At 43.2% G+C, this 24,190-nt stretch overlaps 1 protein-coding gene and 1 pseudogene across 3 annotated transcripts in view; one reads left to right on the top strand and one right to left on the bottom strand.

Moving 5' to 3' along the window:
- The window catches only part of FOXN3 (forkhead box N3), a 244,073-nt gene that overhangs the window by 68,632 nt on the left and 151,251 nt on the right, over positions 1–24,190 (bottom strand). The gene's annotated exons all lie outside the window — the stretch shown is intronic.
- LOC132489135 (large ribosomal subunit protein uL6-like) lies at positions 12,615–13,204 on the top strand (annotated as a pseudogene).

Raw genomic sequence — 24,190 nt, 5'->3', positions numbered from 1 at the left:
GGATCCCCCTGGACCGGGGCACGAACCTGCGTCCCCTGCCTCGGCAGGCGGACTCTCAACCACTGCGCCACCAGGGAAGCCCTAGATCTAGTATTTTAAATATTTGCTACAACTAAGAGAACTGGCCTGTAAAAATAACGACCAGCCTTGCAACATCAACTTAAACTGTGGAATTAAATAACCAATTCAGACTTTGATTTTAAATCAAAATCTCACTGAAGTCATATACAATAGAAGAAAACTTAAAAGACAGTAGGGTGTAACATACTTATAAGCTTAATTAGATTTATAAGAATTGCTTAAGTGCTCTGGGCGGCTTGTTTGTTGAGTCAGGCAATTGAGTACTTATACATTTAATATGTTTGATTTCCTTTACAAATGCAGTTTAAAATGTTTAAAGGAGTTTAATTAACTAAGTTTGCAAATCAGACCGAGCATTAATAAAAGGTCCCCTTAAAAGTGATTGTTAAAATTGCTAGAATAAATAAATTGAGATCTTCTGACCACCTCTTAAAAGTCTAATGAAAGGTAAGGTTTCAAATTTTGTAACTTTAATAAAAATTAACTTTAAAAAGGAAATATCAGAGGAAACTTTTTTGCTCAAAATGCTTTGAAACTCCACGCTGCCTAAAATTATTAGGCACCTAAATTATTATCTTACCTAATTACTGTCCACCTAAAAATTTATCCTTTCTGGTTATTCAGTCTTCTATACGAATTTATTGGTGTACCTACTGTGTGTCAGGTATTGTGTTAGGCACAACTAGGTATGTCCCGGCTCTTACAAGCATCTGGTAGGAGAGATTAAGATATGTAAACCAAGTAGAATATGGATACAAATTGTTAGAAAACAGGTGACAACTGACTAATGAAGGTATAAAATAATACTGGAATTCAGAGGAAGATACTGATGAAGGCGTCATAACGGAAGTAATATTTAAACTGAATTTAGTTTGGAATTTTCCCTGAGTCTGTCATTCACATATTGATGCTTCTACTGTCCTGTGAACTTTAAAAGTCTGTTAGAATTATGTGCAGAGTAAAGGTTAATAAGATGTGAGCAAAAGTCCACAGGGTTCTCTTAAAAGGGTTTATTTTGTGACTGTTGTGACATCTTTGCTCAGCATTTTTTCTGTTTTCTCTGTGAGCTTGGTTTTCTATTCCCCACCTACCTTATAGGTGAGGTTGCCAGATAACTGACCTCTGGATAAGCATCCTACTACCAGAAATAGGGTTATGACTGACCAATTTTAGACGTAGAATGAGAGCTGTTTTATCTCTAAAGTTAAGTCCAAAAGGCAAGGATGCCATTCTAGTGAGAAAATAGTAAACTCCCAAATGAGAGGGTGGAGGGAGAGAGGGAAATCTAATTATCTCTGACCATCGATCCACCAGGGAGACTTTGATTTACTTGCCAGAACAGCACGACTATCAGGAAAATTTAAAATTATTCTTCATTAAGTGTTATGGGTTGAATTGTGTCCACTTCCCCCACCCTCACCCACCCAATTAATTAGCGTGTTGAAGTCCTACCCAGCATCTCAGAACATAATCTTATTTGGAAACAGGGTCATCACAGATAGAATTAGTTAAGATGAGGTCATACTAGAGTAGGTTGGGCCCTTAATATAATATGACTGGTGTCCTTATAAAAAAGGGAAATTTGGACACTGACACAACAGAAGCACAGGGGAAATGCCATGTGAAAAGGGGAGTGATGCCCCCGAAGTAAAGGAAGTACCAGAAGCTAGGAGGGAGGCATGGGGCACATCCTTCCCCAGCGCCTCAGAGGGAGCACAGCCCCGCTGACACCCTGATCTCAGACTTCCAGCCGCCAGAACCGTGTGAGCATAAGCGGCTCCTTTAAGCCACCTAGTTTGTGGTACTTTTGCTATGGCAGCCCGAGGAAACTAATACACTAAGAAAACAGAGCTAGAAGGAAGAGCAACTCTGGGAATATCCCATTAAATTCTACCACAGACCAACTCACATTCAATTTTGAACTTTTTTATTAATGCTGAATTAGACTCCAAATAAACCAAGAATCATCTCAGTCAACATGCAGCTACCCCCTCAGCACCCAGGAATGAAGAGTCTGAAGTTATTTTGGGGTCTGGCTGCCTCTCATTTGTCCAAACCATGATCTTTTTGTCTCAAAAAATAGAGCAAGCGTGGCCACGATATTGACATAGGCCGTAATACATGTTTACTGTGGATCTTCTCCCACACAGCCTAGAATCAGCTCTTTTCTCTCATTTAATACTCCCTTCACGGCGCTGACTCCATCTAGATAAAATAAGACTAATCAATTTTTCCCCATTCAGTCATGTCGGGTTTCTTCCCACAGATATGATGCGACTCCTCAGTGAACTAATGACGTGTTTGTCAACTGTGTCTTTTTTCAAAGATTCCAGAGCAGAGGTTCTTTTGAGTTTTTAGGAGGTGATTATGTCAGACAAAGACCAAGGAGACCCCCGACGGGTCATGATCTTGTATAATCTCCTTCCCTTTGAGGACAGATGGAAGGTGTTACTTGCTTCTAGTGATAAAATAAGGTAAAGGTGACGGGTAGTCACTTCCTGGGTCACGTTACATCAGGTAGGACTGTGTCGCAGCAGACCCGAATGAGAGATTCTCTTGCTGGCCTTGAAGCAGCTGCCTGATTGTGAGAGTCTGGGAGGGGGCCACGTGGCAGGGACCATGTGGGTATCTACCCCACCCGAGAGCCAGCAAGAAAAGGGGACCTCCACCCTGCAACCACAAGGATCTGAATTCTGGCAGCAACTATATGAGCTTGAAGGAGGAGTCAACTCCAGAAAGGACCGCAGCCCTAAGACACTTGTTTGCTGCCTGGTGAGACCCTGGGCAGAGGACTTAGTTAAGTTGGGCCTGGATTCCTGACCCAGGGCAACTGTGAGATTACAAGTATGTGCTGTTTGAAGACTCTGATGTGGTGACCACATCCTTTGAGGGTCTGATGAAAAAGAAGGATTCTTTCATTAGAAAAGCTCAGGAAGGGCTTCCCTGGTGGCGCAGTGGTTGAGAGTCCGCCTGCCGATGCAGGGGACACGGGTTCATGCCCCGGTCCTGGGAGATCCCACATGCCGCGGAGCGGCTGGGCCCATGGGCCATGGCCGCTGAGCCTGCGCGTCCGGAGCCTGCACGTCCGGAGCCTGTGCTCGGCAATGGGAGAGGCCGCAACAGTGAGAGGCCAGCGTACCGCAAAAAAAAAAAAAAAAAAAAAAGAAAAGCTCAGGAAGGCACATGTTTTGAACACAATTTCAGGAATTTGTCTAGACCCCCTAAACCTCATCGATGAGCCCTAAGATGTTCTTGATCGCACAGTTATGAACCTATCTTTCTGTCTGGTCAATACTATTTACTGCAAAACGTGGTAATGTCTGAGAAACTAACAAGGTCACAGTACGTAAGGACCACCTGTTAGTCTATTTCTACAGTCTAAAACGTGAATTTAAATAATTTGTGTCTCACTGCTAATCTGTAAGATAGAGCTATTCTTTTAATATCATCTTCAACTTGCTTGGAGGGATAGAAAAGCACAGATTTGAAGAGAGAAGGCAATTTCTTATTTTACCAGGAAAAAAAAATCTTCATTCCTGCCTCTTCAGCCTTAATAATAGGAACCGAAAAACCAACCAACCAACCAACCAACCAGCAGACAAAAAACCTCACAAACAAACTCAGAAGCATGGCTTGCAGGAACAAGGAAGTGTTTTTAAGTGTTTAAAAAAAGGACACTTTTTAGGAAGATAGGCTCAGTTCATTTCAGTTCATTTCCCCACAGAAGAGTACTTGGAGTAGAAAGAGTATTGGAAAGAAAACAAACGGAAATTTAAAAATCTGGGTTTAAGTCTTGTTCTACTTGTTTGTGTGCTGTGTGCCTGGGAAGAAGTTACTTTATTTCTCCGAGCCTGGGTTTTCTCCACCCTAACATGGGTTGTTTTGAGAACTAGGTGAAATAACAGTCATAAAGTGCCAGGCCTTCTCATAAGCAACCAAAACAACCACCATGGGCCTCACGGAGGGAATTCCTTCAGCTGCCCTGAAGAGGGGAGGGCAGTCCTGACCTATGATGGATGTTGACTGTTAATGATCTCATTCTCCTGCACGGATGTCTATGAGAAAAGAGGTTAAGTGTGGTTGCTCCGGGGAAAGATAAGGGGGAACTTCCCCACGACAATACTCATCTCTTGAATCCAGAACAAGAGCAAAAACAATTCACCTCTTCAGAGGACTTTGTCAGACAAAAGAAGTAAAGAAACAAAGGTAACCCCAAACCAAAAAAACCCTACAGCACCAGAGCATTTATTAAGTCCTTGTGACTTTCAGCTCTGGGAATAAATAGGCTGTATTTGGGCAGGAACCAAACACTACTGACCCCTCACTAGCAGGAAATAAACTTGAAATGGCTTATCCTCAGTAGGCATGAGGTCTCCCTGGTCCACCTCTGCCAAGGATGGGATGGAGGACCATGGGCAGGGCTGGGGACAGGCAGGGGATGCAAAGGGTTGTCCCTCCGTGTGACACTCTCTGAGGCCAATGAGAGATGAAAGGAGGGACGGGTGACATTCAAAAGAGTGAACAACGGCTATGCCACAGACACCAACTAAACAGACAGACATCAAGGGGAACTGAACTGGCCCTCCTGGTGCAGACGGGAGGGATCCGCTCAGGAAGGCCAAGGGCCTTGGCTTTGCAGCCTGGAGTCTGACCGAAGTAGCTACTGGCTAGATCAGCCTCTCATGCCTAGAAGTTCTGCAGTGAAAGAGAGGATACAACACCACGATCAATAGTCTTTGGACAAAGGTAAGGCCGCTGATGCCATGAAGTCACTAGTCCAAAACACAAGTGTCACAGAAAGCAATGCTTTGTATATCACATCACATGGTTTGCTCATATGTCTGTGTACCCCTAATCTCCCCTAGGGGACTGTGAACCTCCCCAGGGCAGGGATAATGCCCCTTGCATTTCTATATCCCAGGCATCCAACACAGTGCCAGGCACAGCGCACTCAGAAATGTCAGCTGCATGGATAACCTCTTACCCCGTTCCGTTTCTTTCTCCACTGGCTTCTCACCCACTAACTTCCTCTGTGAAACTGATTTCCAGTGCCAGCATTACTGGCTGCGTGACCTTGGGCAAGTCACTTCACCTCTCTGTGGGTCATTTCCCCCCCACCATGGGGTTGAAAATAGTATCTACTTCATAGAGTATTTGGGATTAAATATATTACATACATGTCTGGCACAAAATAAGCACTATTAGAGTGTTACTTACTGTTGTTATTTTGATGACCACTTTTTTATTTAGTAGATTTTTTTGTTTTTCATCTGTTTCCCTCACGAGGCTCCACAAGGCAGGGATTTGTGTCTGTTTTCTTCACTGATGAATCCCAAGCACCAAGAACTGTGCCAAGCCCCAATAAATATTTATCAAATGAATAGATGAACTTAAGTGCTTAGATCGTAATGGCCACATCTTCCCTTATGTTAAATTGTATAAACATCCTCACAATGTTCTGTCTTGTCTCCCAATGTAGATGAAAGTTCTCTACTTTTTGTTGAAAATAATAGCTTCCATTTATAAAGTACTTTCACATCTATTTTCTCATTTGAGCCCCCCAACAACCCTGTAATAAATTCCCATGGTGTCTACTGGAGTAGGACATGCCCAGCATCTCTGCAAAAGTATCAGGACTTGAGGTTGATGGTAATGACGGTAATGTCCCACCTCATCTCACCTGTGAAAGGCCATTTATTACTTGATGAGGAGGAGCAAGGTTGCCTCATATTTTTGCATTGATTTACCTTGGGGTGATTTTACTGTTGTTGTTATTCTACTGAACAAAAAAGCCTACTTGTTTTTATTTGCCATCTTCCCAACTACTATTTGACAATATATATTTTTTCTTTCCAGTTAAAAAAATAGTACATGTTCATTGTAGAAAATTTGATTTAAAGAAAGAAGGGTTGGGAATTCCCTGGTGGTTCAGTGGTTAGGACTCTGCGCTTTCACTGCAGCGGGCGTGGGTTCGATCCCTGGTTGGGGAACTAAGATGTGGCACAGCCAAAAAAAAAAAAGAAAGAAAGAAGGGTATGAAGAAGAAAACTGAAACTACCCACAACCCGATTTTATGTTAGTACTTGCTTCTTAGGAAGTATTTGAAGCAAACTATTACTGTTTTGTAGAAAGATGTTAGCGTGGCTTCTTGGTCACAGTGAATTCTGGGAGTCAAGAGCAGTCAGGCCTGGGGAAGGGGTGGCAGGGAGGTGGCAGGAGCTAAGAAGCCTGAGAGGGAGGGTGGCTGAGGATAAAAAGGAGTAGACTGGGTCCAGGTCCAAGTGGTGGGGAAGGGGCAAGGTGGGGGTCGGATCTGATCTGCTGGCAGCGTGGAAGGTGTGTTCTTCACGGTTCACGGTTCCGACGACTAGAGTTTTGTTAGAGCAGGATGTGGGCACCACTCCCTGAGGACTAAGAGCTGTTGAGAAGGTCCCAGCCAGAGAGTCAGGGTGCTGGGGCCCTGGAAGGGACAGACACAGAACCCTCACATCTGGAGTCAGAAGTAGGTCAAGAATAGCATGGCTGCCCTATGTGGTACTGCTTTCTGATCCATGTCGCCTACTTAGGGGTGCCTCTGAGCTGGGGCATGGGACAGATGTGCTTGTTCTACAATCTTCCCAGGCTGGGTAGGTGGGAGTAGGGGGACAGTGATGTAATTGATTTCTAGGTCTGCTCAAATCCATTGGCTGGGGGCCGCAAATTATTGGCTACTAAATTTATATTTGAAATAACTGGGAGGAGGCCAAGATAGAAGCAGGTGATAGCAGTCACTTTAGAGACAGGTGAGCTCAGTGTTGCAGGAAAGTGTGAACTGAAGTCTCAAGAATCCTACCTGCCCTTAGGTTGTAACGTCTCCTAATTGTATCTGGGCCAGTCAAAGGGGCCACTCACGGCAGCCATAAAAAGTCCCTACCATACTGTACATTTCCGTATCTAGGCGGGCTTCCAGTTTCTGACCGGCTAGAGACATGGGCTGAGACCAGAAGGTTCGTATAAGCCAGAATCTGAAAGTCAGTTCTTTTAAACTGCTCATCTGTAGGATGATACGTCTGAAACTCATTTTATATTTTTCATACACAAACTGTTCACATACACATAGTCGATCCTGTATATAGTATCACTGGCAACCAATAGATCCCATGTGCTTTAATCAATAACATTACTGCCTCCGCTGTTACAGGAAACTATGAACTGTTGTGATCTTCTATCCTTGTTTCAATCCATATAAACCAGGGCAAGAACAAACAGGACCCCAAATTATATAACCTGGAAGGATTATATAACAAAGGTCCTGATGCACCTTTAACTGTATCTGTGCCAAGCAGGGCTGAAAGACCACATCTTTTCAGAAGTAACATGAGCTGCCGAGAGGTGTGCAAACCATCTTTCAATATTGGTTTAACAAATCCCACTTGCTCACTATCAACAAAAGTCTCTGCTCTTCTAACCTTGTTTTTCCACAGCACTGGATGAAGCAACCCTATTTCAGGGTGACAGTTTGTTAAAGTGACAGTGCACCAGCACTTAGAATGCGTACAGGAAGATGGAAGATGAGAGTGTCAATTTCTCTGAGAGGCTAGTCTCCAGCTCCCGGCAATGATCATGTCATAAGGGCTGCTAAAGCCACTTCTGGATTTCAAAATGGCAGGACGCTGATCACTGGTGACGGGAAGCATTTGTACGGGAAGACTTTTGAAAGCCACACAGCATGTCTTTGTTGGAGGAACCCAAGAAACAATCACAGAAACAACAAAAAATAACAATAACAAACTCCCCTTCCTTTCAGAGTGTGCTGTCAAGCAAAATGATTCCTCCCCGTGTCCCCTTTACGTCTTCCTGATAGAAATTACATTCCAGGGCACCCAACACAAAGGACACTCACGCAAGCAATGTGCCTTGTAAGTGACAGTCCTCGGAACCTTTAGGAGAGAGATTGATTTAAAGCTACCATGATGGCGTATGTGCACTGCTACTGCCATAATGAATCTACCTGGCGTCCTGCACTCGAGATTTAAGCCAAGCCTGGAAAGATGAAATCTATGGAAACAACATTAGTGGCTCTATTCCACCGGGCAGAGGGACAGGAAACTCAGAATGAGGCTGAAAGTGCAACTTGTGGTGTCTGAGGTCATATAATAGCTGCTGATTTTTATAAATTCTACCCTCTGCAACACGTGGGTTGGACGGTCAGTGAATGAACCTGTGAGCTGGAACTTCCCATCCACTTGAGGCTGGGGTGGATTTTAGTTTTCAATGACACAGAGTAAAACTAAATACCCTTGGGTCTTTCATTTTAAAGATGCATAAACTTATTCTTTCAAATCCCTTTCCTGAAGGTCAACATGTTCCCCTTGTTTGCTTTTTTTTTTTTTTTTTTTGCGTTATGCGGGCCTCTCACTGTTGTGGCCTCTCCCGTTGCGGAGCACAGGCTCCGGACGCGCAGGCTCAGCGGCCATAGCTCACGGGCCCAGCCGCTCCGCGGCACATGGGATCTTACTGGACCGGGGCACGAACCCGTGTCCCCTCCATCGGCAGGCAGACTCTCAACCACTGCGCCGCCAGGGAAGCCCTGCTTTTTCTTTTTTAAAGTGCCTCTTCTTTCTTCCCCCTACCAGCCCCAGTAAATAAAGAAGAGTCTAAAGGCGTAAGTTAAAATGCTGTGACCCCAAAAAAACTTTCCAAAGTCAGAACCACAGACTTTAGAGTCCCTGTAGAAATCTTAGAGGTCTGGATGTGAGATTTAGGATCTGAATTCAAGTCCTGACTCTGTTACTAGCAGAGTGGCCTTGGATGGGTCACGTGATAACTTCTTTCCAGGGCAGTTTATCATGTGGCAGGAGGAAGAGTTGGTATAAATGAACTCGGAAGTCTTTTGCCCTAGAACCCTTTAATTCCCATCTACTGCATTTTTCTAATGGGAACCGCGTCACAGTTGGCTGTGCCTGCTCACTCCACCCTCTGTCACCAGCTCACTGTCCTCCATGTAGATCCCAGAAACCTCAGCCTAAAGACCAGAAAACCGAGGAGCCCCTCTGATGATCAAATTCCCCCTGCAAAGACCACCTATTAGCCACCAATGTGACCTCAACAGGCACAACTGAACCTCCCTGACAGACTGTTGAATCCAAGTCGAATTCCACGAGTAGAGGGCCCGGTATAAACTAGGTATGTTAGTTCCTAGGGCTGCCATAACAAAGAACCACAAACTGGGTGCTTAAAACAACGAGGTCCAAAATCAAGGTGCTGGAGAGCCATGCTCCCTCTGAAACTCGTAGGAGAGAACGCTTCCTTGCCTCTTCCAGTGCTGGTCACCCATCCTGGCACCCCTTGGCTTGCAGCTCCAATCTCTGCCTCCATCATCTCATGGAGTTCTTCCCGTGTGTGTCTGTGTCTAAATCTCCCTCTTCTAATAAGAACACCAATCACAGTGGATCAGGGCCCACCCTAGTGACCTCATCTTGATGACAAGACATAAACAGATTCCATCTGCAAAGACCCTATTTCTAAATAAGATCACATTGCCAGGTACCGAAGGGTGGGTTAGGACTTCCAACATATCTTGGGGTGGAGGGTGCAATTCAACCCCTAACGCTAGGTAGGTAAGCACACTTTGAAGTCTTAACTCAAGTGCACAAGTGAATGAGGGGATGACAAAAGCCCACTTTAGGTAAAGTGGAAGGAAAAACGTAAGTGGAAAGACATTATGGTTCTAATGGTCATATGGGGGAAAGATGCTTATTTTCAATGGTTGGGCAGGTGAGCGCTGATGAGGAACGTGCTGTTCTCTCTTCAGTCCAGCCCTACGTGCTCTGTGCTGTGTTCCCTGGACGCGCCTATACTTTTACCTCTCGGCCCACCCATTGCCAGCAGTACCACCCTACCCCCAGCTGCTGAAATCCTCCTACCTCTTGAAGCACCCGCTCAAATTTCACCAGCAGAAAGCCAAGGTACCTGCATCTGACCTTTGATGGCATTCTGTCTGCTCCTTGGTGACCCCTGAACTATGGTCCTTTGTACCCACTCTGCCTACCACTCCTTGAGCGCAGGGATCATTTCTTACTCAATCACTGCACTCACAGTAGGTGCGTGTAAATACTTGCTAAAGTAAACCAGCAGGAAGATAAGAGGAGAATGGAAAATATCTGCTGTTTTGAAAACTTCACCATGGAGAGGGACCTTTGAAACCAGGGGCTGTTAGAACCGTGTGGCTTATTGATTCCCCCACTGAATCTCTGTGACCTCTACTACTGTGCCATATTTCTTGGAAATCATAAGAAAGGCAGAAAAATAAGCCAACCAATGAAAGCAAAGAATGGGAGCTCTTTTGATGCAGAAGAGATTCTCACTGACCTTCTGAGAACTCATCTCCTTGACCAGTCATCATCATCTGTCTACAACAGAAGAAAAGTCCCCCTTGGCCTAAGTTTCAGGCCCCCCGACACACAATTATTTGGCAAATAACTGTTGATAGGCAACTGAGAGCATGCAGCGGTGCCTACAGCACCTTTTTGTAAATATCTGGTATTACCAACAGCTTGCAGAAAATGCAAGTTTATTTTTTATTTTTTATAAATATCTATTTATTTGGTTGCAACAGGTCTTAGTTGCGGCATGCGAACTCTTAGTTGCGGCATGCATGTGGGATCTAGTTCCCTGACCGGGGATCAAACCCGGGCCCCTTGCATTGGGAGCGTGGAGTCTTAATCACTGCACCACCAGGGAAGTCCCGGAAATGCAATTTAAGTGAATGCTGTCGGCACGACAGTGGATTGAAGTTCATCAAAAGGCTTCTATTGGTGAGTGCCAATCTGCTGGGGTAAGAGCCTGTATAATGTCCCTGACACTTTGATGACCCTAACAGGTCTTTCTTCTGCTGGGAAGTACAGGAGTGATACTGAAGACCTGATATGTTTACACCTTTGTGCTCAGCCTAAATCTCTTTGTTCAGCTTCTTTTAGAATCAAGCAAGGCAAACCAGTAACTTGGTCGAACATTTTTATTCATCAAGACCTGAATTCAGGATTTTCTTTTCTGCTGGTAGTAAATTATACAGCTGCTTAAAAGTATACCTAAAAATTGACCATCTGAAGGGACTTCTGCTTCCAGGAAATGGAATAGACATACTTTTCCCTATTCTTCCCACCAAACACAACTAAAAATGATGGACATTAAATATAAGACAAACATAAGAAGACTCTGAAAGGTAGAGAGAAGAAAGCAGACCAACTAAGGACCGTATAAAAAAGGCAAGGTGGGCTTCCCTGGTGGCGCAGTGGTTGAGAGTCTGCCTGCCGATGCAGCGGACACGGGTTCGTGCCCCAGTCCAGGAAGATCCCACATATCGCAGAGCGGTTGGGCCCGTGAGCCATGGCCGCTGAGCCTGCACATCCGGAGCCTGTGCTCCGCAATGGGAGAGGCCACAGCAGTGAGAGGCCTGTGTACAGCAAAAAAAAAAAAAAAAAAAAAAAAAAAAAGGGCAAGGTACAGACCATATTAACAAAATATTAGTAAATATATTTCAGGAATATTTAAATAGAATTATATACTGTGACTAAGTGGGGTTTATTCCAGGGATGGAAGACTGGATCAGTATTCAAAAATCAATCAAAGTAATCTACCATGTCAACAGGCTATAGAAGAAAAATCATATGATCATATCAACTGATGTAGAAATGGTATATGAAAAATACATCTAATCATGATAAAAATGCCCAGCAAACTAGGAATAGAAGGGGTCTTACCCAACTTGTCAAGGAGCATCTATTAAAAAACCCTACAGCTAACATTATGCTTAATAAGGAAAGACTGAATGCTTTCCTCCCTATGATTGAGAACAAGGCAAGGATGTCTGCTCTCACCACTCTTATTTAACATAGTGTTGGAAGTTCTAACCAGTGAAATAAGGCAAGAAAGTGAAATAAAGGCATATGGATCAAAAGGGAAGAAATAAAACTGTCTTTAGTTGCAGACTGTCTACACAGAACTTCCTATGGAATATACAAAAAACCTTCTAGAACTAAAATGTACATTCAGCAAGGTCTCAGAATACAAGATAAGCATACAAAATCAACTATATTCCTATATGTTAGCAATAAATGAATGGATACCAAAAATTTAAAAATAATATCATTTACAATTGTTCAAGAAAAATGAAATACTTGGGTGTAAATATAACACGTATAGGACTTATATGTTGAAAACTACAAAAATGCTCATAAAAGAAATCAAAGAAGATCTAAACAAACAGAGAGGTATACCATGTTCATGGATTAGAAGACTCAACATAGTAAAGATGTCATTTGTCCTCAAACTGGTATACAGGCTTAATGCAATTCCTATCAAAACCCCAGCAAGATTCTTTTGTAGATACAGATGAGATTATATATATTATACTATAGTTTTGCAAGATGTTACCATTGGGAGAAACAGAATTTCTCTGAATTACAATTGTTTTACAGCTCCATATGAATCTACAATTATCTCACAAGGTTTGTTAAAAATAAAAACTGTTCTTTGCTGCATTTACTGTGAGGATGAAGACCATTCTCAGCAATCAGACTGCAGACATTCCAGAAAATGCTGACCTCACACAATTACTGTGTGAAGGGCCACACAATTACTGTGAAGGGAACCAGAAGAGCCTTTTGGAGGGACTTCAATCATATCAATGTAGAACTCAGTTTCCTTGGAAACAAAAGAAAGAGGCTCCAGGTTGACAAATGGCGGGGATACAGAAAGAAACTGGCCACTTTTTGACTACCTGTATCATGTACAGAACATGATCAAGGGCGTTATGTTGGGTTTCCATTACAAAATGAGGTCTGTGTATGCTCATCTCCCCATCAATGTTGTTATTCAGAACAGGTCTCTTGTTGAAATCTGAAATTTCTTGGGCAAAAAATAGATGCTCCAGGTTCAGGTGAAGCCAGACATCATTTGTTCAGTACCTCAAGCCCAGAAAGGTGAGTTAATTCTCAAAGAAAATGACATTGAAATTGCATCAAATTCAGCTGCTTTGATTCAGCAAGCCAAAACAGTTGAAAACAAGAATATTAGAAAAATTTTAGATGGTATCTACATCTCTGCAGAAAGACCAGTTCGGCAGGTGATGAATAAGATTTAAGTTATCCAGCTACAGAAACAAGATGCCAGATGATTCCTAAGACCTCTCTGTGATATTTTAAAGAGGCACTAAAAGCCCTGTATTGATTTGGGGGAAGACAAACAAAACCAGAAAACCCCAAAGGAACAAAACGTGACCACCCCTCCCCTTAATGTCTTCTTCTCATACTGAGAACTAGTGAAGTGCAAAAAACGACTAATAGAGTAGGATACCTTGATCACTCTGTTCCTTTATCCCATTTATAATTCTTTGTAGCACTCATAACTGTACAACATTATATTATATTATATCACATTTGGTTATCTGTCCATCTGTCTGTCCTATTTGTCTGTCTTGTTTCCCCCACTGAAATGGAAGCTCCATGTGGGCAGGACCTCTGTCTTGTTCACGCTCTAGCACATTCTATAAGTACTAAAAAAAAGTTGCTGAATGACTATGAGGAACTCAAGTCATATGCCTTTTTTTTTTTTTTGCGGTACGCGGGCCTCTCACTATTGTGGCCTCTCCCGTCGCGGAGCACAGGCTCCGGACACGCAGGCTCAGCGGCCACGGCTCACGGGCCCAGCCGCTCTGCAGCATGTGGGATCTTCCCGGACTGGGGCATGAACCCGTGTCCCCTGCATCAGCAGGCGGACTCTCAACCACTGCGCCACAAGGGAAGCCCCATATGCCTTTTTTAGATAGAGCATTTCCAACTGCCTAACTTCCCCCAGATCCCTTCTCCTGTAAGCACCTGCTCTTCAGCATTATCCACCAGCAGGACCATCTCTTAAATCAGTTTCACTGAACCTTTAGTCTTCAGCTCCACTCTAGACCCTTCCCAAGTCCCCACCTTCTGTACTCATAGCACCAGAACAGCCCAGTCTTGGGAATCATTTCCAGGGGTCAATTTCAATCTAGGGTGCTGGAACTTCCTTTGAGGCATGTGGCTTTAGGCAGTATCAACGGTCACTCTGTTTACCTGGTCCGTACAGCAAGAACATGCTCCCTAATCCCAGCCCTGCTTCTTGATTGGATCAATTTGATGTACCTCTAATTTAATTTGCACCCAGATCCTGGGGATGTCTACAACTAATCTGATGATCTTTAAACTATTATGTTTTCCATGTATGTCTCAGCTGCCAATATCATATAGGGGGACTTTAATGTGAAATAATAACTTTAATTGCCAGTGGCTTCTAACTTCTTACCATATTCCTCATTATTACAGTGCTGGGAACAGACAAGTGTTTGGCAGCCTAGGGGACACACAGCCATTGCCGCCAGCCAGACAGTGGCCTTAGGGGTCAGCTGGGCAGTCCTTTGGTTACACAGAGAACTACAGGATGTTTTGTCTGTTCTATTCAGAGAATATATCCCAAGCACCTAGTGTGCAGTGGGTGCTCAATAAGTGGCTGTGGGTTGAATGAATACACCAAAATCTTGGGAATCTCTAAGTTAGAGTACAGCGGCATTTCTTAGCTTAAAACCTGATAATGAACATCAATAACATGGCATTTACTGAACTACATCTAGAATGTGAGTGAAACGTATCAATTTCTAAATGGTTTGGGGGGAGGGAATTATAAATTAAAATTCTTGCTATTGGAAGAGTTCTAGCTTACTACCCTTGCTGCCATGGAAATGACAAATAGACAACATAATTACAGACTGCCAGTAATTAACATACACCCAGCTAGAGCAAACATGAAAATTTAAAATGAACAATTATATACTAAAAAAGAGACTGCGAATGATCCACTGGGGGAAAAGGCAGAAATCTATGAATGAGATGGTGTTAAACAGTCAGATGTAATTCACTCTACTTTCCTCCTCCCTAAGAGCTTTTCCAGCCAGGCGCAGTGACTTTTTCCTGTCAAGCCAGTGGAACCAGAGCGCTGAATTGGTATCTCCAAGCGGGCAATTTTCCTAGTTGTAAATAACCAGCAGCTTTGTGGGAATCAATTAGGAGGCTCCCATTTCTTCTAGATGAGTCTTATTTCACTCTATCCATCTTCCTTCGTTAATTTCTTAAGTTGGGTTTAAGGGATGCAGAGAGAAAGATTATTTGTTTTGATCTCTCAGACTTCTGGGGGGAGGCAAGGTGAGGAGAAGAGTTTTCAGATCTTTCTCACTAAGAATTCAAGTAGAATGCTTTCAAATCACTCTCCCTTTTCAAGGCCCGAAAACTGGATGGGCATTGAAACTCCACGGGCATTATGTACTATGTCTAGCAACAGAGGCTTAAAGCCTGTAAGAAAATGATGGTCACAAGACAAATGAAATCAATGTAGGTGCAAATCAACGTTTATTGCAAAGACGCAGATGGTCTGCAAAAGTCACAGTCTCATATAACATGGTCATCTCATGAATCAATTGTTTAGTCTTAGCCCATGGCTCTACTGTCACTCGTTGGGTTTATGGTGATGGCAATAATAGTCCTGATCAGAACAATGACACTAATACTAGAAGCTGTCAATTCCTGAAAACCTGTCATGTGTTCGATACTTTACTAGGTTCTTCTATTGCTCAGAACAGCCTGGAAACATCAGTATTATTATTCCCATATTATAGATGAGGAAACTGTGGTCCAGAGAGGTTTGCATGGCTTGCAAATTCTGAAGCCAAGAAGATTTGAACCCAGGTCAATGTCTAGAGAACTAGTTGACCAAAGATAATCTTGTTCCACGATGCCATGTTCTCTCTTTTGTTCAACCAGCAAAAACTGGTCAAGCCCCACTGTGGGGCAGGTATTCCCCCTAACTAAGTCTGAGGCTTTTTGAGGAACTCGGAGTGACCTCACCTCAACAACAATGGGGAGGAAGAAAGGGACCAGGTAAACAAAGTCGGCCTCCGCAGCTGACACGGGGCCTTCTCCCGGGTACCCGGGCTTCTCAGTAAACATCCATCAGATCTCTCCCCCGGCTAAAATATTCCTAATTGTAGAACTCACTGGCACTTGGATCATTACCTCTTTGGAAAATGAGGTGCAGTAAGAAAAAGAAAAATTCAGTGGGGGAAAAAAAAAAAGAGCAGCGGGCAAAAGGAGGAAACATACAGAAAAAAATACAAATGGCCTTCAACTTCACTCAATTAAGGAAAGGAACCAAGAAAACGCCACTTTGCAACCCTATCTGTAGAATGTCCAAGACCAGAGGATACTTTAATCCAGCCACACAGTGAAAAACTCTGGAGTCCCAAAAAAGGATAGCTCTATATGCATTGATACAGAAAGATCTTTATGATCAGAATAATGCATATGGTATGTCCCTGTCTGCATAAATGTGCACACATACTCAGGTGTGTAAAGGCATCGGCTATCAAATGACACGTAAGAAACTGATCATGTCGGTTACCTCTGGGAAGGGGGCCTAGAGCTGTATTTCTCTGACAGGAGGATGACAGTTTTCACTATATATCTTTTTGTACTTTATGATTTTTTTTTTTACAACATATTAAAAAGAAAGGGAGAAACAAAGCGGAGTGATGAAGAGCAGGCAGTGACTCGCTTGGGGTCTCACAGACGGTCAGTGGCTGGGCCGGGCCCCCAGAACCCTGACAGCCCGGTGCTCTTTCCATGGCAGCAGCATCTATATAGACAGTCTGATTCTCTACACCTCACTCAGTACTCGCCACCCACAATGATCACTCTTGGAGAAACTGCACCAACCTCCCTGGCTCCATGATTTTGTCAGTTAGCACTGACTGATAAGCCACAGTTTTCCAATTAGCGCCATCCCCCATATTACAGACAATGGAATCCTTTGAGCGATGAGTAGGGGATGACACTGGCTGGACCCGTCGGAACTCTATCCCTGTGACACTCTCTACTCAAAGTGATGCCCTACGGCTTGAAGTCCAACTAAAACATTTACATGGATTTTAGGTTTCTATATAGAAAAGTTCATGCTGAGCTTAAGTCCTCATGATGTGCACAAATATTACTCAATATGGATTATTCCCAGCAAATTTTCCACTTCAGGCCAACGTGTAACCAGCCACTTCCCTATTAACCACCTACTGTCCTCCCTACATACCCATGAAGCATCGGGTGTCAGCTTGTAGAGATAAAGCCCAAACCTAGCACCATGGTTGGCTCTGCATTTTGGAGTCAGCCAGAACAAGTGACATGACAACAGGTGATGCACTGTCCTTCCATCCTCAGTTTCCCCATCTATAAAGTGGAGACATCAGTGTCTAAGGGAAGAACCAGAAAGTCTGCTGGTGCTACGGAAACAGTAACTGGAGCTACTCATACTGTGGATTCCTTTTGCCCAGCTAAGCAATAGGCAGTCAACTATAAATTGCTTTTGGGGGTTCCCCTCAGAAACCCAAGTTCTGGAATATGCATTCAGATTCCTGCAGAAGTGTGGGGGGCATCACTGAAGGCTGCACGAGGAGTCAGGGTCGCCGTCCTTCTCACAAAAATATACAAACACAGCCCTACTGCACGTGTCAGGTCCATTCACACCGAGCCTCCTTCTCTGGAGCTGTGCCTTCCCTCGCCCACGGGGAGAGCCCCTGGTTGCCATGATTCACGTCATGAGACGGCTCTCCTGGACCAGCTGACTGGACTGGGGGGGGGGGTCACATGACTACAATTGTTCCAATCAGAATTCCCATTGCTCCTGGGAATTGGGAACTGAGACCAAAAGATGGCGGGTCCACGGGGGCTGCTCTCTTCTACAGAGGATATTTAGCTTGAAAGCTACCGATGACCACTGACCACTTCATACACAACGTTAGAGAAAACACAGAGGACGCACAGAAAGAAGCAGTGAGGAGGTGAGTGCTGCTTGCGTTCTTGGCAGCCGTCTGGTTCCCAGTCCGGCGCCTCCCAGCTACAAGCCTGGCCTTGGGGTCCTGAGACCCTTGGTACTGCCTCCAATAGGTCTCTATCTTTATATATATTTCTTCTTGAGCTAGCTGCTTTCTGTTACTTGCAACCAAAAGAGGCCTAAGGCATTCCTAATTCCATCTTTGCAGATCCCAATCAGCATTTCAGAACAGCCTGCAGATGGCACTTTCCATTCTGAGACAAAGAATTATTATTCTAAAAGTGCTGAATTGGTGCTATTACCTTTATTTTGCCTGATTGCATTACTCAAACAGAAAGAGCTATGAAGAATAATAACAATAAAGATACCATTAAAGTAAAATATTTGACACTCATAAGATTAAAAGCTGAATACAATAATCTTCTCATAATCATTGCAGGATATGCAGCACTTAATCAACAATTACACTGGGAAAATGCCCGAGACTTGATGCTTAAGTAGCAGGGAAAAGAAAAGGAGAAAGTCAGGAAATCACCATAAAAAGAGAAGGGAGTATTATCCAATCTAAATACTGCATGTATTATTATAAGAGTTCTACCTTTTCCTATCAATGCTATACAAAAAAATAATAATAATAAACAATCCAAGAATACACACCCTGAACCAAAACACTCTGGTGAAAGAGGTATTTTAAAAAACCACTTACAGTATTCACATAGTGGTGGCATAGCCCATTAATCAGGGTGCTTGTGTGTGTGTGTTTTTTAATAGCTTTATTGAGGTATGATTTACACTTTCTCTGTACAAGAGTTTCTTCAACCAGTTTTGCCCCCTGATGGGAGAGAGAAATGAAATGGTCCAAGCTGGAAACCAGAACCTGGTGGGGCAAGAAGCTGGGGTGAGGCCAATTCAGAAACAGGAGGAGACAAACCCTCCCTCCTAGGAGGTTGGGGGTTCACATCCCTGCAGAGTCATACAAGTGATTGTGAGGAAGTATGTATGTATTTTCACATACAGAACATCGTTTTTAAAAGGCAAAGTACAGGTGCCATGTCAAAATATCTCACGACCAAGAGGAAACCTCTGAGCCACCTTGGGAAATGAGTAGCCATTTAAGACACCCACAATCTCTTTGGGCTAAGTCAGATTTCTACAACATGGGTTTTATTTTTAATGTTTTTTTTTGAAGAGCTGATTCTTCATTCAGGATGCATACAATGAAAGCAGCACAAATACCCACACTGTATTATAAATAGCCTCTGTTAAGGAGGGCTGGGAGTATCACAACATATTTTAACCCAGATATAGTTTTGACAACCCCTGTATGTTCTTTCATAACCTCTAAGCATCAGCTTTGCTGTGTTATTTTATATGAATACATCCTTGATGGCTGCAGTGATAGACAATGAGGCTATGACTCCATGATCACATAATAATGCTGCCCTTTTCTTTTCTGAGAGGGTTTATTTTCCTTCTTCTACAGGTAAATGCAGGAAACCTGACATCATGGAATGCCGCTGAAGTAGTAAATGATCAATGTCAACCACAATAATAGTGCTTCAAAAAAATTACCTCAACAATCCTACTTTTGCCATTTTCCATGACCTATGGAGGTGAGGGAGCGCCACGAATGGGCTCCTGCAACTCTGAGGGAGGAATCTAAACACAGCCGTGTCTGCCTGGCATCCGCCAATGGACCCATGTGAGCGCTCTCCCTGACATGCCTCAGTTCACATAAGAGCTCCCCTAAGTCCATCTTGCAGGAGAATGAAAACAGTAAAAAGCTATATTCAGCCCTGGCTACACAAGAAAATCTCTCTGCACTGATGCTAACAGAGATGCTCAGAGAAAAAAGTTACAACAAACCAACCTGCAAAATCCAACTCATTGTCAACTAGTAGAGACATGCAGTTAATCTTCACACCAAGTATCTAGAAATCCTATTTGTACAGAATTGAGGCAAAATCACCCTGAGAAACCAAGCAAAATGAAATCAAGTTTCAGCAAAAGACGAAGTATTTTCTTTGACAGAAACAAATCATATTGGTACTCGTCTTTCCTGACCTTAAATCTGAACTTATAATACAAAGGCAACCCAAGGCAAGGTCCCCAAAAAATCCAGGAGTCTTGAAATATTTTCCCTTGTCTACCCCATACCTACAAATGTCATCTACAAGTCCTTCTACGAGTCCTATCTTCAGGAAGCAAAGACACACAGGAATCTGCCTATGGCTTAATATGTTCAGAGTTCACCTACCAACTGTCAGGAAAATCTTATCAAGTGTGAAGGGTATGAAAAGGCAAATTTACTAGACTTATTTTAGGTTTGTTGTCTGATTTCCCATTAGGCTCTGGGCATGTGCTAATATATAAGCTGACATATACATACACAAAAAGAAATCTGCCCTTCAGGATATGATGTGTATAAGAATTTCACTTCAAAGGAGACCACAGAGAAAAACACTTACTTTGTCTTCTTATAGCTACAAGAGTGAAGACTCCCCAGACTTAACTTTCTCTTTAAGATTATAGAAAAGGGAAACACACAAAAAGTTCACATCAGGGCATGTGAAAACCCAGTTATCCTTCATACACATACAAAAATGTGTCAGAACAGCTTCCGGAGAGGGCTTTTGGCATGGATGATCAAACGTTAAAAACCAGAGGGGCCCTTCCGAATCGTCTAAGTCCAACTTCCTGACTTCAGGTAGGAAGTCAGGAAGCACTGAAGCACGTGCTTCCTAAATGAGCATGTGTGTGCTCATTTCCTTTAACTCATATTAACGGAGCACCTACCATATGCCAAGTACTGTTCTAAACGCTGGGAATACAGCAATGAACAAAGAAGAAAGTCCCGGCCTTAAGGAGCTGATATTCTAGAGGTGTGATGAGAAGATGGAAAATAATCAAGACATATTGTCAGGTGGATGGAAGTGCTATGGGATACACAGTAGGGGTTGCTGAATGAATTTCACAGATGGGCAAACTGAAGCTTCAAAAGTTGCAAAGCTAGTCTGAATTCAAAGCAGCAGCAGAACTGGATAACCTAAGTTCTGGGCTTTTTATGTTTTTATGCAGCAAAGGAATACCAAAACACTAATAAAGACAAAGGAAAAATTAAGTGTAATGCACACGCATCCTATTTTTGGAAGCACATGCAAAAGATACGCAGGTGGGCATCGGTCACGTTCTTCCTGTTTCTGTCTTTAGGATGCTGCACTGATCTATCGGCTGAGAGCTGACAATCTTCACCCTGCAACTCGAAATATCAAAGAAGTGTTCTGGGGCATAAAATACTCCAGGGCAAGAAATGTTTTCTTGTTTGAAAGCAAGAAACAATATTCACTACAGGTTTCTCATTTCAAAATTTTTGGGGCTTTTAGTGCTTGAAAAAGGCACTGGAAGGAAAAAAAAGAAAGACGGAGAGAAACAGGAGCTTGGCTTTTCTCGTCCCTGTCTCTTGAACTGGGTATCTCTTGCGGTATACATTTTTCCCCCATTTGGAGGGTCTCAGCCTCAAGATTACAAATCACTTGTGAAATAAAAGTAAAGAAGACTGTTTCATCCACCAGGGCCCTCATGTGGAAAAGCAGTTCCGTGAGAAAGAAGCAATTTTCAGGTAAAAGAGACATAATAGAATGCTTCAAAATTCACATTTCTCCCTCCTTCTCCCCCAAAAGTGGAGCTTTTTCCTGTGTGTGCTCTGTACGTGGCTTGGTTAAACACACATGCGCATGTGCGTGCACACACACACACACACACACACACACACACACACACACACACACAAACTCTGGAGGAGCCCAGCAGGGAAGGGGGCCCCCTGAGACACACGGTAAGCAGCAAAGGGAACAGAGCCCCACCTGCCCTACCCCCTCCGCATGCTGCAAGCCTACAGGCGCCCTCTCTGAGCGCTCAGGATCAGAGCGCGAATTCCAGCAGGCCAATGACTTACATATCTGATTTACAAAATGATCATTTTGGGGGTGTGGTGGCGGAGCCATGGCTAAAGGGTATGGGCTTTTTTTTTGTTTTTGAGGTGATAAGAATATTCTGAAATTAATGGTGGTGGTGATTGCACAACTCTGTGACTAGACTAAAAACCAGTGAATTGTATGGTATGTGAATTACACCTGAATAAAACTGTTACCGAAAAAAAGGTCAACATTTTCATCAACCCCAAAATATCAACAGGCTTTCCCATTACATTACCCTAATGGTAAGAGGCCACCGCTGAGAGCTGCTGTTCACAGTTTAATTGTTTTACATCTTTAAATTAAAAGATATACTTTCCCAGGGCATGATTTCCTCCAGGCCTGGGTGTCTGCACTAGAGCAGATCAGAGGCCCATGAGGGACATACCCCAGGGTTGAGGTCCTTTACCCTGAAACGGTGGGTTTCCCATATTCCTATGTTCAGTGTTCTGAAGGCCCCAATGAAGGGCAATTAGAGAGAGTGGGGAGACCCTATCTCTTAACTCATTGTTTGGGGAATGGAGCTGCATAGCTGAAGAAAAGAGAAGGCAGGACATGGTTGAAAAAGCTCAAATCTGGATTACTGAGAAAATCAAATTAAATGAATAGTATCTCCTCTCCCAATTCACCCCTCCAATTTCAGGGTGTAGAATTTAAGGAGAGACTTTCTTTCCTTCCTTCCACTCATCAAATATCCATCCACCCAACTGTCCATCCATCCATCCACCCATCCTTTATCAAGAGTCTCTGGTGCAAAAACAGAGATACAAATAAAATAACTTCTGTAAATTGCAAAGTGTATATAGAACTTAAGTATGATTATTGTAATCAAACCTGAAGGATATCCTTTTTACCTCTTTGCCCTCATATCCATGCCTGGGAACTAAGAAAACTTTGATGAGTAAAACCAAAATAACTGGGTTATTAGTGGAGCTTTATGGAATCCAGGAGAGCTAGGAGAGGGCAGAGAAGAATTACTAGAAGATGTCAAATTAGATCGTACTTCCAGGTTCAATTAAACAGACAATTCAGTAAGTTTATACCTTAGGCTTGAATTATGTTAAGGAAAGAGAAAAAGTTGTATAGTTCAAGGCCTCTGCTAAGAGTTTATGGTAAACAGCCATGTCTCACCACCTCTACTGCCAGCACCCTGGTCAAACTGCCATCACCCTCATGTGGATTATGACAGTAGCCTCTTAACTGAATTCCACTTCCACAGACCCCGCCACTTGCCCAGCTATTCTGTCCTCCACTCTCCAGGGTGATCTTTTGTTTGTTTGTTTGTTCTATAGTTTTTTAAAAAACTTTATTTTATATTAGAGTATAGCCGATTAACAATGTTGTGATAGTTTCAGGTGCACAGCAAAGCGACTCAGCCATACATGTACATGTATCCATTCTCCCCCAAACTCCCTTCCAATCCAGGCTGCCACATAACATTGAGCAGAGTTCCCTGTGCTATACAGTAGGTCCTTGTTGGCTATCCATTTTAAATACAGCAGTGTGTACATGTCAATCCCAAACTCCCTAACTTTTTTTTTTTTAATTGGGATATAGTTGCTTTACAATGTTGTGTTAGTTTCTGCTGTACAGAGAAGAGAATCGGTTATACGTATACATATATCCCCTCTTTTTTGGACTTCCTTCCCATTTAGGTCACCACAGAGTACTGAGTAGAGTTCCCTGTGCTATAAAGTAGGTTCTCACGTGGAATCTAGAAAAATGGTTCAGATGAACCTATCTGCAAAGCAGAAATAGAGACACAGATGTAGAGAACTAACATATGGACACCAAGTGGGGAAAGGGGGGTGGGATGAACTGGGAGATTGGGATTGACATATATCCAGAGTGATCTTTATAAAAGGTGTACCAGATTAAGTCTTGCCCCTCCTCAAAACCCTCCAACAGTTTCTCATCATAATTAGAATAAAACCCCAGTCTCTATTTCATGATTTATGATGACCTGGCCTCTGCTTGCCACTCCCAATTCCTTTCCTACAACCTTTTGTCTTGTTCATACCTCTCCAGCCACATTGATATTACTGTTCTTTCAACGAGCCATGATTGTTCCTGCCACAGGGCCTTTGCACTTGCCCTCTGCCTAAAAAGCTCTTCCCCTACATGGTGACATGACTGGTACCTTCTCATCATTTTGGTTCCTACATCAATTATTCAGAAAGGCCTTTCCTGGCTGCCTTCCCTAAAATAGCACCCAAAGACCACCACTTTATCCTTGCCTTGCTTTATTCTTATTT

This window comes from Mesoplodon densirostris, chromosome 4 (genome assembly GCF_025265405.1).
Source record: "Mesoplodon densirostris isolate mMesDen1 chromosome 4, mMesDen1 primary haplotype, whole genome shotgun sequence".
NCBI classification, from domain to species: Eukaryota; Metazoa; Chordata; class Mammalia; order Artiodactyla; family Ziphiidae; genus Mesoplodon; species Mesoplodon densirostris.
Note: the sequence above shows the minus strand (reverse complement) of the source record. Positions and strands in the feature narration are given on the sequence as shown.